The sequence below is a fragment of the Petaurus breviceps genome, unplaced genomic scaffold, assembly GCF_028583685.1.
Source record: "Petaurus breviceps papuanus isolate PSGF00001 unplaced genomic scaffold, PetGlider_PUasm1.0 79, whole genome shotgun sequence".
NCBI classification, from domain to species: domain Eukaryota; kingdom Metazoa; phylum Chordata; class Mammalia; order Diprotodontia; family Petauridae; genus Petaurus; species Petaurus breviceps.
In genome coordinates, this window is record NW_027186523.1 from 20817038 (window position 1) to 20825166 (window position 8129).

At 38.7% G+C, this 8129-nt stretch overlaps 1 pseudogene; it reads left to right on the top strand.

Moving 5' to 3' along the window:
* Positions 1 to 2441: 2441 nt before the first annotated feature.
* On the top strand, positions 2442 to 4086 carry LOC138175757 (actin-related protein 2/3 complex subunit 1A pseudogene; annotated as a pseudogene).
* Positions 4087 to 8129: the final 4043 nt, after the last annotated feature.

Consider the following 8129-nt stretch of genomic DNA (forward strand, 5'->3'; position numbering starts at 1 on the left):
CCACAGTCCTAAAAGGACAAAAGTTAACTGCTGCAATCACCACTGTGGCAGTAAAATAAATGAAAAAGTCACAATTGAGAACAACTCTAGCTAAAAGAATTAATCTTCCTACAAATTTTCATTGGATCAGGGTAAAAATTTTATTGATAAATTGAAAGATTATTTTGCCAAGCTGTTCTGGGTTCCATTTCCTTAAATATTCCCCAAGCCATTTAAGTTATAAAACTGATCACTCACATAGTAATATTACACTGAGTAAAAACTAATAGCACAGCATGGCACATACATAGTTGAGGAAAAGTTGGAGAAAGGCCTTGAGTTGGCTTTCAGAGACAGGCCTCAAAATGTTATTAGTTAAGTTGATTGAGAGGGAGAAGAAATAAGGGTACTTGCTTATGTATATCCATAGCAACAATAAAGTTAAGCATAATAAAAACTATTTTGATAACAGTAATAAGGGTTGTTTCTTACCATTATCATATATGTACATAGCTATACAAGGTAAGAATGGACAATCTAACTAGAACAGGCATTGGGATCCTTAATATGTGTGTGTGCATGCATACATTAACTTTATCTGACTTTATAGGAACTTTAAGAACAAAAGAAATGATGAAATTATTAAGCATACTTTGCTTCTCTTAGGTGTAGTATCCATTAAGTTCAAAGGGATATGGCCCTTATTTTCTTTTTTTCAACACGGTAGACAGATTGTCCAAAATAGATTCCCTAACCCCCATATCCTAAACACCCCTTTCCTGTTCCTCTCATTGGAGTGCCATGCTATTTGAAATTCATCAAATTTTCTTAGAACCAGAGAGGCAATGGGAGGACATTTGGATATTTGGATTAGTTTAACTATAATTTCTGACATACTAGATTTGTGACTCTGGACAAATCATAGGTTCATAGATTTGGAACTGGAAGGAAACTTAGATGCCATCCCGTTCAACCTCATCATTTTACAGATCAGGAAATGGAAGTTCAGAGAAGCAATGTGACCTGACCTGACCTGACCATGATCATAAAGTAGTGACAGAGGTCAGATTTAAGACAAGAGAAGTCAAATTTGAAGTCAGCCTGTTAATGACACCAGGCCACTATGAAGACTACCAGTTATATAGATAAGTTGCTGATTTGCATTATGGGAGAGTTTCCTATATGGATTAAATCATTGTTTTTGCCAGCCCTATCAATTCCACTTGCCACCTACCCCTAGCCAAACACATACAGCACATACACACATACATTGTTCTGAGAACTAGTGGTTTCCAGAAAAGTAGGAAGGGTGAAAGCTATTTGGACTAAGTTGTGTAAATACTGTGATTAGAGAATTGGAAAGTCTGAAAAAAGAGAATATAAGTTTAAAATGGACCATCACTTTATTAGGTCAGAAAATGACAAGAAAGCCTGAAGAGAGAGAATTGTCTTCTATAAAATAAGCATTCCTGATTCCTTACTATTGATTATTCTGATCCCTAAAATCCCTTCAATTTCTCAAGTACTATGACTCTATAATGCATTTTTAACCTTAGCATATATCATTTGAAGGACTGATGTCACCCACATCCTGGAACAAATATAAAATTAATACAGTTAGTCTACTTATATTTATTGTAGCAGGGAGATAAAACACACAAGCATATATCTAAATATAGAATATATGTGAAGGTCAGGTAAGTCGCCCCCTACAATGTGAGATTGCCATGTGTTACGAAGCAGAGAAATCCCTTGAGATAAATCATTTTGTGGTCTATTTCATTCGATTCCTTTATCGGAATGAATTTAGCACATGTGGACAAATAGAGGGAGACCTAAGGCAAACCAGCAAACTCAGCTGTCTGTCATGCAATGTCTATGATGTCCATTGTTTAGGTCAATTTCTTAGATGCTTGGTGATGGCAGTGCTGATGCTATCAATGCCCTAATGATTAGGGGTCCCTTTCAAGCTTTTGTCTTATTTTGTTATTGAAGCTTAGGAGTTTTTGAAACAGCAGAGAAAAGCAAAATATATTGACATTTTAATTATTCTCACAACATGGCATAAAATAATAAAAGCCAAGAAGCTCAGAACTCAAGAAACCTAGCCTGAACTAACATCCTTGTTTTTCTTAAAAAGCTGAAAAGGTTCTTAAAACTTTTAAATTCCTGGATTCTTTTAGAGGTTTTTGGTTTAAATCTTTAACATTGGTTCAGCTTAACTTTCTGTATCTAATTACTTTTTTTTTTTACAATGCATTTTCTCAAACCTAATATAAAACACATTTTATAAGAAACAGACTGCTTCATAAAGCAACTTGGCCAAACGGACTGAAAACAGGACTATATGTACCTGGCCTTAAGTTTCCTGTGTATCCTTTGAGAGTCCCTTAACCTCTCAGTTTTCCTCATCTTCAAACGGGATGTAAAAAGGGTTCATTGATACCGTAGGAATCTTGCAGCAATAGACCAATGAATTAGAACAAAGTGTTCAGGAAATGATAAAACTAACTCATAAAATTCAAAGGTGTGCAAAGTACTTTGCATATTTTATCTCATTTGATTTTTTATTTCATTGATATTTGATTTCATTTGATATTCTCTTAAGTGAGCACACATTCAATATATCCAATTAAAATGTTGTAGTTTTTCTAATATAAATCTGATATTTAACTGTATTCTTTAAATCAAGTAGTCGTGATGGGCTCGGAGGCCGTGCAGCGCTGGCTCTGTGCCGGTTTCCGGGATCCCTGTCAGCCGCTCCCTCCAGGCCTCCATCTTCCTCCCGCCGCCGCCGACGGAGCTTATTCGCGTCGACTGACCAGAGTCTGCGAATCCTCCGCTCCCGGGCTCGTGTGCACCCTTCCCATCCCAGCTTTTTCCCTTTTGAAAACACTAAGAATAATGTCCTTACATCAGTTTTTACTGGAGCCAATCCCCTGCCATGCCTGGAACAGAGACCGTACTCAGATTGCCCTTAGCCCTAATAATCATGAAGTCCACATTTACAAGAAGAATGGGTGAAAGCCCATGAACTGAAGGTACGCAATGGACACATCACAGGTATTGACTGGGCTCCCAAAGCGATCGAATTGTAACTTGTGGTGCAGACTGTAATGCCTATGTCTGGAGTCAGAAAGTTGGCATCTGGAAACCAACCCTGGTGATCCTGAGGATTAACCGTGCAGCCACCTTTGTGAAATGGTCTCCTTTGGAGAATAAATTTGCTGTAGGTAGTGGAGCTCGACTAATTTCTGTGTGCTACTTTGAGTCTGAAAATGACTGGTGGGTGAGCAAACACATAAAAAAACCAATTCGTTCTACTGTCCTGAGTTTGAACTGGCATCCCGACAATGTTTTGCTGGCTTCTGGATCTTGTGATTTCAAATGCAGTTTTGTTTTTGTTTTTGTTTTTGTTTTTTTTTCTGCATACATTAAAGAAGTTGATGAAAAGCCAGCCAGTACTCCATGGGGGACCAAGATGCCTTTTAGTCAACTGATGTCAGAGTTTGGTGGTACCAGAAGTGGTGGTTGGGTACATGGAGTTAGTTTCTCTGCCAGTGGAAACCGCCTTGCTTGGGTCAGCCACGATAGTACTGTATCAGTTGCCGATGCCTCCAAAAACATGATGGTTTCACAGCTGAAAACAGAGTTCCCCCCACTCCTGAGTGTGTCTTTTTCCCCTGAGAATAGCGTGGCTGCTGGCCATGACTGCTGCCCAATGCTGTTCAATTATGATGATCGTGGCTCCTTGACCTTCGTCTCCAAATGAGACATTCCATCACAGAGCATCCAGCGCAACATTTCTGCCATGGAAGCTTCCACAACATGGACAAGAGTGCCACGACTGAGGATCGCCAACACTGCTGTAGACACGCTAAACCAAAACAGTATCACCCAAGTGTCTATTTATGACGTGGACAGACAAAACTGCCGCAAATTTTGTACCACTGGCATTGATGGAGCAATGACAATTTGGGATTTCAAGATTTTAGAGTCTTCGATCCAGGGGCTACGAATCATGTGGAGCTGTATTTCCTTTCTCTAGCATGACAGACACTTGCCAGAATGGAGCTCCATAATTTGCATGAACACAGGAAAGACCCTACCACAAGTGAAAACTGAGAAAATATCCCTTGCAGATGTTTTGTTTTTAAAGTTTTTTTGAACATAATTGGTGAATGTATTAGTTTAAAAAAATCAACAGTGATGTCTTTTTGATTGGCTATTTCATTCCATTCTTGACCAAAGCTGCTTTTTAAGTAGTTTATTGTGGGAAGTTGTCACACTAAATTAAAGGGGGATTTTATATAAATTGTCTGTTAGAAAAATACAAAAAAATAAATCAAGTAGTCAATGAATAAAATATTGAATCTTAAGAATAAATTATTTCTGTCTGTCTCATATACCCTTACATAAATACATACACACATTCATATGAAATTAAACTGTGCTAACAATACAATGTTAAAATATATGATCAAAGTAAAAAAAAAATCCTTGATTAAATAAATATTTAGTTTTGAGAATAGGAGCTTAGAGAGTATGTTAATTATTCTTTCCTGCTGTGAACATATCAGTATTTGGTTTTTGTAGAGTAATGGAATCACAGATCCTCAGAGAGTAAAAAGATCTCAGGAGCCATATGTTCTAAAATGTACTGAATTCTAAAATACCCAACCTTTGCTTAACGACCTCAAGGGAAAGGGAAACCACAACTTCCTAAGAAAGCTCTTTCTTTCTTTGTTTTGTTTCGTTTCCTTTGCTTTTTAGAGGGGGGAAGACAGGGCAATTGGGGTTAAGTGACTTGCCCGAGGTCACACAGCTGTAAGTATTAAGTGCCTGAGGTCAAATTTGATCTCAGATTCTCCTGACTCTAGGGCTTGTGCTGTATTCGCTGTGCCACCTAGCCACCCCAGAAAGCTCATTTCATTTTTCAATAGCTCTATGTTTAGGAAGGTTTTCATTGAATCGAATCTATTTTTTTTCCTCTTCAAATACTTTCCATTGCTTCTAGTTTTACCCTCTGAAAATACAGCAGGTCAAGTCTACTTGTCATTTCTTAGCATGCTGATATCCAGAGCTCTCCATCATATCCCAGAATACTCCTGAGCCTAAAAGATCACTCCAGTCCAATAATTCATACCTCAGAAGTAACCACTGTGACCCCCTCCATCAAATAAGTAAAATAAGTAAAAAATGTTTGTTGACTGAGTTACTGACTCTCTCCTCCATAATCCTGAAGCTCTAATTCCTTCTTTTCTTTTCTTCTTTATGTTAAATATCTTTCAATCTTTCTTTTCATTCTTATATAACATGAGTTCAATATTATCCATCATCACTGTTGCCCTCCTTTGGTTTTTCTTCATTGGGTTTGTTCACAGACAAGTGGAGTGAGGTATAGGGGCATATTATAAAAGGAACTTTATAAGTTGGACTAGATGACCCTAGAGGTTAATCATCAAATAAAAATTTCTTAAAAAGCCTTTATTAAGGTCTTATTATTTGCTAAGTGTGGCTAGGCACTGAATATACAAAGACAAAAAAGAAAAAGACCCTACCCCCAAGGATCTTATGTTCTATAAGAGAAGACAACATTTGCATGTATAAGTGCAATTAAATGAATGTGGGCCTGTTTCTTCGTGTATGCTCTGATTTACTCTTCCTGAGGGGTAATAGAGAACTTGTGCAATATCCTCTTCCTTCTGGCAATCCAACACGTGGAATTTAGAAACTGTTTCAGCCATGATGACAAAAGAACAATGCTATCTGATGGTGACTATTTTCCTTGGTGGCTGAGAACCCAGAAGGGTTTATGAGTCAGTAGATGCTTAACAGAAACTTAGTGTATATGACAAAGGTTTGAATGGATCATATCTATCTCTCTATTTCTTTCCTGGTTACTTCTGTATCAGCAATGCCATATTCACAATGCCTATAGAGATTACAAATATGCTGATATAATTATCCATTAGAAAATACGTCATGTTTGCCATATGAGGAAATAAACTAGAAAATTTATTAAGATACCAAAAGACTGAGTCCCAAAACCAGAAAGTGAAAGCCATCAGAGTAGTTATGACATTGGCACAGGTAGATAAAGTAGAAAGCACCCACATTTTCAAGCCTTTAAAACAGAACAGGCTACCTCAGGCAAAGGTCCTCCTCTCCCCACGCACAGCAACCACCCAGCGTCCTGGAAGCGCACTCCCAGCAGCTCCGGCCCCTGGCAGTCCTCAGCAGGAGTCCTTAGCAGAAAGTCCTTAGCAGTTCTAACTCAAAAAAAGGGCTTCACGCTGCCACTGCCTCTGCTGCTGCCGCCGTCACCACCACCGCCAGCCACCGAAGGAACGCTAGCTTGGCTTCCACTTCCTCTTGCTCCGCCCCTTCCTGCTACGTCAGCAAGTCCAACGGGGCATGGAAGATCTTTAAATCCCATAACCCTTACATTCGGCCCCAAGATCTTTCATGTCCCTTACTTGACAAAAATACAGTAGGAATAACTGGTGTCAACAAAATTTCACAACAATATAACAAGAATAGCACACAATAAACACAGAAAACCATATTTTAGGGTGGCGCTTGAGCACAAGCTCCCCATCATTCCCCCCACCCCGAACAAATGGGGCCCCAAAATCTTGTGGTAAGGGGTGAAGATCTCTTCTTCTATGGCTACTTGCTGCTGAAATCGGATGTAGAGCTGTCCCTGTCCTAAGGGGTCCCATTTGAGAGGTCAGTTCTTAATATGTTTGATGCCAGGTCCAAGGGTGACACATCACAGTTGCAGACAGGGGGTGACATCCAGCTTAAGCTATCAGGCATCTACAGATGGAGGGTACCAAGCCTGTGGAAACAAATCTAACAAACAAGGTGAACAAACAAAAAATCAAGAAAAAGCAAAGAGACAATAACCAGACTATCGTAGCCTCACTCACGGTAGAATAAATGAGTTAAGGGTACAATTTTGTAATCATCTTCTCCAGAATAAACAATAGTTACAGTGTTATCCCTCCCATATGCTATAATCTCTGCAGCCTTTGGAACATCATCTGGCTTCCGTTTTACCCATACTTTAGCTCCTGATTTTATTCTATCACTAGAACCAAATCCTTCAGTTCCTGTGACAGTTATTTTGGAAGGAGGGTCAGTTTTTACAAGTGGCATTGTTTTACAAGGAACAATAATCACTTGAACTATCCTATCATTCTTGTGAATCTGTATGGGCCTTTCACTTAAATTCTGGAATGTTACAACAATTTCTCCTTGATGATTAGAATCTATTACTCCAGCCAATACATGTATTCCTTGAGCTGCTAATCCTGATTTGGGTAAAATCTGTCCAAAGTGATTTTTAGGGATTCTTATGCATATCCCAGTGGAGATTTTTCTTATTTCTTTTCTGTCCAACCAAAAGTCCTCTAAACAATGTAAATCATACCCCATTGAACCAGGTGGTCCTGGGTACGGTGCTGGGACATCTGGCCTCAAGGTCCAATACTCAATAATTGGGATCTTGTGTGTTTGTTGTTTTCTAATTTGCAGATTGGGGGTCATCATTCTGGCTAGAGGTGTACTTCCTCCCAATGGTCTATTATTCAAATTACGCAAAGCCATGAACAAATTATCCTTCCAATGTTGATATGAATTATTGGAACTTAACTTCCTCAATTTTCCTTTCAGTAATCCATTCATTCTTTCAATCAACCCAGATGCTTCTGGATAATATGGAATATGATATATCCATTCTATATTGTTTAGTATACAATACTTCTTCATTTCATTGCCTTTGAAATGTGACCCGTTGTCACTTTGAATCTGCATTGGGGTTCCATAATATAGGCTTATGAGATCTAGAGTTTTACAAGTGTTTTTCTGGGTTGCATTCTTATAAGGACAAGCTACTAGTACACCTGAATAGGTATCAACACAAGTACATATAAATCTGCATCCTTTATCCAGTGGTAGTGGACCAATATAATCTATTTGCCAGATTTGGGCTGGGACTTTTCCTCTTGCTATCTCTCCAGTTATTACCCGAGGAACAGTTCGCTCCTTTTCCAATTGACATATATGACAGTCTTCTGCTATCTGTTTTAACAGTGAATGAGAGATACCAATACCTCGATCTTGTGCCCACTGGTGTGTGGCCT